Below are 10,639 nucleotides of genomic sequence, written 5' to 3'. Positions count from 1 at the left end.
CATATCACAATATGCCGCCTCTTTGTGAACGGTAGGCTAATTCGGAGAGACAAAAACCAACTTAATGCACAAGTTGATTTTCTGTGGTTTCCAGTCGCTGTTGTGGGTTGCAGATATTGCTATCCACGGGACCCCGGAAATCCAAGTGTCAAGTCGACGTGAATGCGCAGCGGCAGGTGAGTAACGCTCCTTACTTTTTGACTGTAGACTGCGTCTGAGTGCGTTCCTTCAAAACAAAGAATGTTCATTTACTTGTCCGCACTGAATGACTGAGAGAGCGTGACAAGATGCTGCCACGTTGGGTGTCTGTGAACGTGCCCCTGTTGCACGCAGCGTTTTACTTTTCATGACAATGATTAGAAAAACGTGTCACATTACGCAGTGTGGTGTTTTATAGCTGCGGGGCGCGGAACGGCGCGATGGGAAAGGGTGAGAAAGGAAGGGGAATTGAAAGGTGATGCATGGTACACCTGTACTCGCGAAGCGATTCCTTTATAGGTGATGATTCCTTGTGCTCACTGGTCGGTGGCAATTTTTAACTTTTAAGTTTACATTCTGCACTTATCAAAGCATCATTTTAACCTACAAGCAATAACATGTGTTCAGGACGTTTGGTATTTTCACCTAATTGTAATATTTTCCAAATTCATGTATGTTGTGCAGGATTGTGCTTTGAGTAGATTTTTTTCAAATAAACTTGAAACTGCCGCCTTTTATATCACCCAAAATGCAGTTTTGAAGCACTTTGTCTCTTTCACTTAGATCACTGTAGGTCTGGTAGTCAGGCCAAAACAAAAATCTACAAAGTATGCAGCACTTTGCGTTTCTTCTTTCTGAATGGCAATACGACTGTCCATTGACACGTCTTCAGAAAATCTCAGTTAAGTGTTTTGTAGTGTACCTGTGGCGGTTGCTGTTTGATGCATGGTGTGAACCTATGTTGTGCATAGCTTTCGTTAGGCATGATGGGAAATGTAGTTTAGCTTCTCCCAGAATTCATCTCAGACACACAAGCATGTCTGCTAAGCTTAAAAGCTAAAATTTATGGAGGATATAACAGACTCATTACTGCTCCAGTGAGGATAAAACGCTCATAATGCTTTACTTGAATATGCCCTTCTCCCCCATTTATCGCAGTGATGACAGCACACTGCTCTACAGTCAATGACCACATAATTCCTCATTCCTTTTATAGCTCTTAGACATTTATGGGCTTCCAGAGGGTTTAAGTAAGAGTTGACGAAAATCAGGATACTGGTTTTATTCAGCTGGGTGCTGTAAGTGATATCTGTGCAATGGACCTGGTGAACTATGGTGGTCTGATTTGGCACTTAAGGCTAGTTTAATTGATCCAACAACAGATTATGTACTAGTAGTCACATACGCTTAACATGCAGTTGTTAGGTTTAAGATCTAGTAGGGGTTTAGTTTACAAAGATTCATTAAAATATTGTGTACAGCAAAATATGGGAGTGGAGAGAAAAGTTTCTTCTCAGTGTTAAAGTTCAAAGTAAAAGCGCAACACTTTCACGGCAGTCCACCCTACCTTCCTTCTTTTACTCCCACTTAACCCCATATTTCACAGCTGAACTGAAGCTAATTTAACCCAAGTTAGCCACACACAGCTCTATCCACTCGAGAAGCATGCCTAATTACCCTCAATTAAATCACTTAGCAAACGAGAAAATTACTTTGATATGAAATAGAGCACATGGAAGCGTGACGAGAACAGACTCTGGTGGGCTGCTTCACTGTGTGGAATTATAAGGTCTCCGAGAAAGAACTGTGAGTTTATGCTTCAGGCCAATACATAAAAGCAAAATACCAAATAATGCAATGCTTGAGAGAGCGTTGTTCTGACATTTAGCAAGTGTGGAATTGATTTTATTCCTAGCATGATTTTAGGCGCTGATATTATTACCAGTCCGAACTTTTGTCCGGTCAAGGGTTTAAATTAAACATTATTTTGGGGTCAGATTTACGGGACGGACTAATTACTATGCCTGTGCAAATGATGAAAATGGACAGTTGTGCAACTATTCGGCTGGGTAATACATTTTAAGAGTTTTGGAGGAGCAGGTTCAGTGACTTCTAAACCCTCGACATGCATTCTTTTAATAATATTCTTTATATTCAAGAGTTAAGTTGTAGTTAAAGACCGCACATGAGTCAGTTTGTCGACTTTCTCCTATAAAATCGTTTTTTCTTTTTAAAATTTACCTGTATTAGAAAGAGAGATATGTTGTTTGTCCATTTTACAATCCCCTACACTTACATAAAATATGTTTGCCATAGACATGTCTTTTTGGCTCTTCACTCAGCTACTCCCGAGGCAAACAAGCTCTCGCTAACAAAACAACTACTTGTTTTATAAGTTTGGGATGATCGTACGATCTAAAAGTTCTTCGTCATACTGAGGCAGCAGGTGTAGTAAATCATCACAGAATGAATGTTATGTATTGATTTGGCAAGCTGCTTGAACTCATCTTACTTTTAGCTGTTTAGGCTATTGCTGTTTTACCAGCATCCACCGGTAACAATTATTATAATCATCACAAGCCTAATACTTTCACAGGGCTTATAAATGTCCAGTTTACCTCATGCTCTGTTGCTGGAGAGAGAGGCAGCCCAGAAAAGGCAATGCAGTTAGAGATAATTGTAAACAGTAGTAGTAATAACACCAGGCCCAACAGTGATAACAATTAGATTTGATTTCATTTGAGGATGCCTCCACAGCTGCTACCCCTGCCCCCCATAGTCCTCCAACCCCACAAACGGACCACTCTGAACCCCAGCACCTAACAACAACCCCACCCCCAACCCATGGGGCCCGTCTCCCCTCCAGATTAAAGTGGGTGTGTTAATTCGGTGGTGTAGCGATCGAAGAGCTCTGGCAACAATGGGAAATGGGCTATTGATCAGACCTGCTCAGATTAAGACTGGGGACTGGAGCTCTTTCTTGCTCTCTTTCCCTCTCCTTTTCTCTTCGTTTTCCCATCCCTCTCTTCAGTTCTCTCACAGCTTGTCTGTTCTCCCTCTTTTCATCCCTTTTATTTCTGTCTCTCTTTCTATTTGTTGTACCTTGTTCTATCCATTTGCGTCTAAGGACGTAGAGGCCTCTCTCTTCTCTCTGTTTGCGGCTCCCCTTATTCGGTGGACACGAACTTACTGCAAATAAGCTATTTCTTCTTTTCTTTTTGGGTGTGATGTCGCGAATAAAACAATAATTAATCACGCAAGTGTGCATACAAAACCAGATTGCTTTTATCCAAGCTTAGATTTAACATATGAAGATCCCTAGAGACCTAAATCGAGCACGATTATACAAATGCAGCACAATAGCACGATGCGGTCGCGAATCGGATCCACATTGTAAAGTAATAAACCATACAGTAAGGAAGCGGACAGTAAATCCATATGGTGCAAAGTGAGCTTTAAAAATCTCAGCTCTACCTATACGAATAACCTCAATCACTGATAATGGGATAGGTCAGTCTTCCCCCTCCCACCTAATAGATGCACCATCAGTTGTCACCACAGTCACTGACATTAGAGCAAACCACGCACCTTGCATTCATAATGCCATCGGAGAGGCCTGTAATGCACAGAACATTAGAGTCTATTACACGTGTCCGAGCTTGTATTCACATCCTCTCACTGAATATTTGAAAGACGTTCAGTTCATTTCGGGCATATATTCTAACCGGTTTGCGCGATGCAAACACGACCTCAGCGTTGCTAGCGATACATGACCCATGCATGTCGACGTGTGAGCAAGTGAGCTCGAAGAACACTGAACAAAGTGTATTTCTTTGAACTGTTCATTACACATGAAACACATATATAATAAGATATGTAATAACAAACGTGCGCTTGTTTTATATTACATTGTTATTAATATATTAAGTAGTCTTTTCCTAACTTGTCCGGCTTGCATGCAATCTGTGTAGTTTATCGTAGCGAAATCAGTTTCGAATAAGGAGTCGATCCTTACATTTCTGAATTTGTAACGCTGATTCACATGAGAATGGACTTTAGGCCCTCGTTGTGTTCACTAGAGGGCGATAAAGAGGTGCGTGACAGTATTGTACAAGTCAGGTTAATATTGTTTAAGACTGCGTAATTGGCAAAACCTTTGTACCCTTTCCCTACTCAATCCATCTTTCTCATTTCATTCTCTTTATGCATCCGCTGCTAGACTCCTAGATCATATGCCTCCTTCCACACCTCAGCGGCTTCCATAGGTTTACCTAATGGATTATTACGTAGCGGATCAATTAAGTCATTTAAGTTTGTTAGGTGCGGTCAATGGCTTGGAAAAGACCGTGAAGACTTAAAGTGATGTTTACTTCTGCTCGAAGTTCAGAATCAGGGTAAACGCCACCAGCTCTGGTTTTGCAGGCTACAAGGCTTACAGTTCAACAATGAAATGATCCGATCGTAGATGAAGTCTTAAAATGACTAAAATGAATTTTAGCACGCTTTCATTTGATGCATCGCCAGGTGTTTAGGAGGAATAGCTCTATGCTAACCCACCGCAACTCAGCAGCTCTACGCTAACCGGCTCAGCCTGCGTTAACGAGGTGATACGATTATAAAGATACTTTTATTGTTGAATCACTTTACGCACTAAAACGACACCACGCTTTTTTTTATTTCTAATGGCGCCGATGAAAGTGTGTTGACTAGGTGAGGTGTTTTGCTGCGTGTGGCTGAGTGTTAAACTGAAATTAGCGTGGACGGTGGACATTGAGTCCAAAAGCAAAATAGACAAGTGTCTGGAGAACAGCGAGAGGGACAGTTGTGTACGCGGGAATGTTAGGACGCGAGTAAAGGGGATTTTCTGGCGAAAAGAATGAGAGGGGAAGAAGAAGGGAGGGAGGAGGGAGGACAACACACACACACACACACACACACACACACACACACACACGCACTTCATATACGAGACAGAGGAGCGGAAACGGGTCGAATCCTACTTCAAATTCTCTTTCCTCTCGGCTTGTCGACCGGGGAAAACAAACCGACCCGAGGCACAGCGAATGGGGATTTACTAATTAACTACTTACCGAGAGATGCACACCTCCTCAGCGCCCTCCCTCACTCTCATTCAGTTCCCTCGGTCGTGGTTATTAGTGTAGAGGTGCTTCCACGGTTCCCGGCTCCGCGCGCCCCGGATCACACATCAGGAGAGCGAAAGCGCACGAGGGTTAGATAGTTTCTACTTTGGACGGTGGGAGAACAAGATCAGGAAAGGCTGAGGTATGTCATACGCCTCGTGTTATCGAAACGTTTACGGTGACACGATTTCGGCATTTCGGAACTTTTTGTCGCTTTCGAAAATACTCACATTTTATGCGTTGTGTATTATTATTATTATTATTATTATTATTATTAGCGGTCTATTATTACAATTATTTCAACTTAACTGTAAAACTTTTCCGGCTACATTTAGCTGAAAATTGCGTTATGGCAAATCGCACGAGTGAAACGCCGCAGTATGAAAATCCTTTGAGTTTTTGGGTGATTTTGGAAAGCGCTGCCGTCCGCGCGCACGCCTGCAAACAGCCTCGCGAGCCGTGCGGTCCGTGCCACGTCGGATTAGCCGCTAAGTGTCTCTATTTGTTAACGCTGTTCGCTGAGCCCTCACCTACACGCCACACTATCAATCAGTCAATTAAACAGTCACTCTCACGGCAGCTAGAGACGTTTAATGTGGACTAAGCGCCGGGTGTGTGTATCCCTTCGATCTGCCAAATGACCGAGCTCAATTTACTCTCACGAGTGCATAACGTGCGCTGCTCCGTTCATTCATCCTTGTCATGTTGGCCACCGGTCAAATGCCAGCGAGAGGGCAAAATTCACTTACTTGGATACATTTTCCGTTGCTTAGTTGCCGGTTTGGATTTTGTTTTTCTTTCCGGAAACTTATTAAAATTTCCCAAACTTCTATTATGCAATACAATTTTATTAAAGGATGCTGAAATCCTACCTTTGATGCGTATCCTGCGATAGGCGTGCGTTATTGCGTTTAATTTTGAATATCGGTATTGGTCAAAATTGTGCCAAAAAGCAGACTTAGTAGGTTTAATATAACGTTGTATATTAATCTGGAACTTGAAACTTTTTTTTGTCTGCAGCTGCGCAAATAATTCAGCACGTGTCATGTTAAAACTGTTATTAAAGGAAAACTTTAAAGCACCCTGCTCGATATGTTCCCGTTACATCTTCAAGAGATCGACTAGTTGGAGCCTGTATTTAATCCATAACTCTCGGTTAGTTTGTTTTAAAAAAGTGGAATCAAAATGTTATTCCCAGGCGATATTTGATACATATCCACGGCAGCGCACAGTAGCCTATACATCTCATCAATTATTACTTGCACAATGTTTTTGATAAGTGTTTATAAATCAATAAACAGATATTTAGCTTTAATCATTTCAGATGTAGCTACAGATCTATCCATGGATTTAAAAAAAAAAAAAAAAATCAGCTGAAAGATTTTGTTTGGGTTTGTTTAATTATTCACTAAAAACGTGCGAGTCCTGAAAACTACGAAGTTGCTTTGGTTTTGTTTTTGCTCTTTTCGTTTAATTTACAGTCCTGACTCGGCTCGTCTCTAAAGTTCGTTCGTGACGATCTGAAGCTGTGGAGTTTCATCACTGAACTCAATCTTGAAAGTGTTGAATAAGAAAGACCTTGCATGTGACTTGCATGCTAAATATTACCGTGCAACGATATTAATAAATTTGATGATTTAAAGAATTCGAACTTTTTTTTAAAAAAAAACAACTTTGATTAGAGTTTTTTTACTAAGTAGAAACATGAACGAAACTCGGTGTTCTCTTCCCTCATGCTAATTAATTATAAACATGCTGTCTTATATACTAACCGTAAACATCATTTTATTAAAAGTAACCTATGTTTTAGTCGGTAATAATATAGCATGTCTTTTGTGTGAAACGGTAATTTGTTTTATATGTTGAATTCGAAGTCTGCTTTTTTTTTTTTTTTTTTACAGATATTTACGTAAGTTATTTTTAGTTGAATGTTTTGTTAATAAAATATGAAGTAGTTATAATTATATAAGCAATAATTAATAGGCTATTTTATTTTTTTTGCGGGCCAATAGGCATAATGACAACAATAATAACAAGTATACGCCCTATACGGTTATTGTTAAATATAATAGCAAAATAAATTAAAAAAAAAATGTTTTGTTATTATTATTCCATCAAAATAGTTATGAGGAAAAAGAGAGCGAACCGACGGAGGATTACGAGGTTTTGCTGGTTTTGTGTCACTTGATGTAAATGTCCCTAATTGTAATTTCGAGGCCGTGCTCTCAGTCCTGGAACATGTAGGGCCCGCTGCATCCTCCGGGTTCACTGCATTCTTTACGTGTTTTCACATTATTTGATTTCAATCAAAGTAATTAACCGCGGGATGTCAGTCCACGAATTTGGACAATATCCAGAACATCCATTAATTCAATCACATGCCCGCCTGCGCCGTTCCTCTGCGGCTCCCTCCTGCGTCTATCTCTCTGTCAATATTTGTTGGAAATATTTCCGACATTAAATGGCATTTGGGGATATCTCTCCTCTCCACATCACTCAGGTCCTCCCCCTCCCTCTGCCTCAGCACTGCCTTTGCTTAGTCCGCCATGCCGAAACTGCTCACCTGGCCAAACTTTGTTTTTGGGATCAGGATGCTTGGTTAGGCTGCTTGGAAGCTGTACTCTAGCTGATAACGATGAGATGTAAATGTTAGAATGTTACTGACATTGCTGGGTTCATAATAATAATAATAATTACTATTATTATTATTAGTAGTAGTAGTATTAGTATTATTGTAACAAATTAATGAAAACAATTCAAATTCTGATAACAAGAAGAATAATAATTATAGAAATAATTATGTCAAATTAAAAAGTTCTATTTAAATTAAAAGTTTTCTGTTTTCTGTACACATTCATATCGAAAACAGTTTTTCACCTTTACATCTATTATCGTGAAATATTTGGCGTTTTTGTGCAGTTTTTCTATTTGTAGGCAAGCCACGGCTGACACTTGTCACGAAGACTGTTTCGTTTGGATAAAAACACTTTTCTAATAGAAACACATTTTACAGGTTTAGACTGCATTTTGTATGTTTTCTTCTGATTCTCTATTTTTGGAATTTTGTCTTTTTTTATTTCTAACTTTAATGTGAGCGCTGCTGTTATTAATGATTTAGTGATTAAAAATAAATAAAAGAAATGCTCATTTTGAACCATGATTATTTTAATGCAAAGCGGAAACAATTATTTAATTCTCTTTTTAATCGTCAAACCGTATATTGTGTAATTTTGGCTTTTCAGAGCTGTATTAGCTCAGCGCGGTTCGTCGAGGTCGCTTAGTGAAATTGCTGTATTGGATAATTAGCTAAATAAATAATCTAAAAAAAAGCCGTTTGCGTAAATGTATTTTTACAGTAATTACAGTTTTAATCTGTATTATCCGACATGTTTTTAATGGCGTAAAAACAACTGTATGCAAAGTGATAAGTTTCCGTACAAACATCCGACACGTCGTAGGAAATTGTCGGAGGAAAATAGAGCTTTCCAACTCTTTACGGTCATAGACTACAATAAAAGTGACTGGCGTCACGAGGTTGGGCTGCTCAGCACGTATTTCTTACTTTCACAATTGCAGTTTGTTAAAAAAAAGAATAATTAAAAATAAAAAAAAATATTCAAATGTTGTTTTTATCAACGACTTATTTTTCCGTTTCAGCGCATCAGTTACACCGCTGCACGGAACAGCTCAATCTTTGCTCTCCGAATTGGATCCGATAAAGCCCAGCGATTCTCGGTCCATCCTACAGCCAGCAGCCACGGTGCCGGCTCCGGCCCTTGGTTTCAGTCTGAGGCGAGGCCACCGGGGAGTGCCGGTAAGTTCAGCTCCGCAAAACACCGGTCTGCTTTCATAGCAGAAAACGCGGGCGCTATTTTACGTCTCGCATCTCTTTTGCTTCCTAATTGTTTCTGGAGCGACGCGCCGCAGCGAGAAATCGCGTCGCGAGTGTGTTCACAACAGGTTGTCGAAACATACGGCTGTCTGTCATTGCGTTTGTGAGCTTACAAATATATTGTCACGCAAAGTGAAATTATTTATAAATGTACGTATTTTAAAAAATAGCTTTAAATGTCTATCTCGCAGACTGAAGCCTGAAATTGGTGTGCCGAATTATGTTTTAGTGTATTTGGAGCCACTGGTGTGTTAACAAATTGTAAAGACAAATGAACGAATTAACAATTCATTCAGATACACTTACCTTATGGGTCTAATTCGGCCTGATCTAACCTTAATGTAGTCAGGTTTATAATCAGACATATTTAATCATTTTGTATCAAGCTGAGTAAAATCAGTTATCGCCATATATGACCTAACACGTGTGCACAAAGAGATAAACATAGTCAAGGTGGCTTACAAATGTTTTTGTGTTTTTAGGCATGTAACTTATTTTCTGCCAACTCGTTGAAAAGCAAAGGCATTTCTCTCCTCCTCTCCCAGATCCCGCTCTGTCCCTTCTCCCTCCCCACTGTGTTCTTTCTTCCTATCTCATCCACCTCCCGTGCACCCCTGGTAGCTACAAACTTGTACACAATAATAACACCAATATATATCCATCTATCTCTCTATCTGGCTTGTCGGCGGTGTGGAGAGTGCCTGGGAGCCTGAGAGTAAGGAAAGGTCAGTTAATCGATGGCGCCCAATTTGACAAATCCAAGCGAGTCTTATCATCCGCAGTATTTAGGGGCGATAGAGGGCCTCTGAGATAACTGTTTAATCCTGACGGCAACCGCAAGGGGAGAGGAGGAGATAGAAATGTCCGCAGGAGAGAAAGAGACAGTAGGCTTGAGAGAAAGTTGGACAGACGGGTATAGAACTGAGGGTGTAGGTTAAATAAAAGAGTTCAGAGGTTAGACATATTAGGAGCAGACAGAAGAGTGTGGAGAGAGAAAGAAGTCCCAAACCATTTCCTAAATTCCTAAAGCAATTTAGCACTATATCGAATTCGAGCCTTCAACGGTTATTTAAGTCAAAATGATGTTTTAAGTCAAAATGATGTTTTAATTGCGTCATATCATTCCTGCATGGTTTTATTTGTTCTGTGAGACGCGTAAAAATATATTGTGAAAAACGTATTTGTCTATATAATAAAGTTTAATGTTGTTTTTGAGCCCATTGACTTCCATTATACGTCAAACGGTGTATCTTCTGCGAAAGAAATCTCACGGGTTTGAAACGACGTGGGCGATCAAATGACACAGTTTAAATGAACCTCACTGTAACATGTTTAGAGAACAAGAAACTTGTAATTCATCAGCTATACCTGCATATAATATTCATTTTTAAGTTGCAAACACAAACTAACACTTGTTGGCCGTGAGAGGTGCTTAGTCAAGTACACAGCCTCCTACTCTTGTCCTCTCTCGCCGTCTCAATACCAGCTCAATGTAATTCGATTGAGATTAGTTGCACTGGCATGACAGGAGATCCCTAGTATTGCCAAAACACTTAGGAGGCAATGACAGGCTCCCATCGACATGTGCTAATACAAGACTCTACGACTGGCCATGCATCACGACTAC

At 40.1% G+C, this 10,639-nt stretch overlaps 1 protein-coding gene across 3 annotated transcripts in view; it reads left to right on the top strand.

Moving 5' to 3' along the window:
- erfl1 (Ets2 repressor factor like 1) overlaps positions 1-10,639 on the top strand; it is a 39,143-nt gene that overhangs the window by 582 nt on the left and 27,922 nt on the right. Inside the window, exons 2-3 of one of the 3 annotated variants that reach the window (XM_043260391.1) lie at positions 95-176; positions 8,778-8,934. The gene's annotated coding sequence lies outside the window, so the exon portion shown is untranslated. Of the gene's footprint in view, positions 1-24; positions 177-4,917; positions 5,263-8,777; positions 8,935-10,639 lie in introns of those variants that run through there. The other 2 variants (XM_043260390.1, XM_043260389.1) reach the window with 2 other exon arrangements.

The sequence above is a fragment of the Puntigrus tetrazona genome, chromosome 16, assembly GCF_018831695.1.
Source record: "Puntigrus tetrazona isolate hp1 chromosome 16, ASM1883169v1, whole genome shotgun sequence".
NCBI classification, from domain to species: domain Eukaryota; kingdom Metazoa; phylum Chordata; class Actinopteri; order Cypriniformes; family Cyprinidae; genus Puntigrus; species Puntigrus tetrazona.
This window is presented reverse-complemented; position numbering and strand designations above follow the sequence as displayed.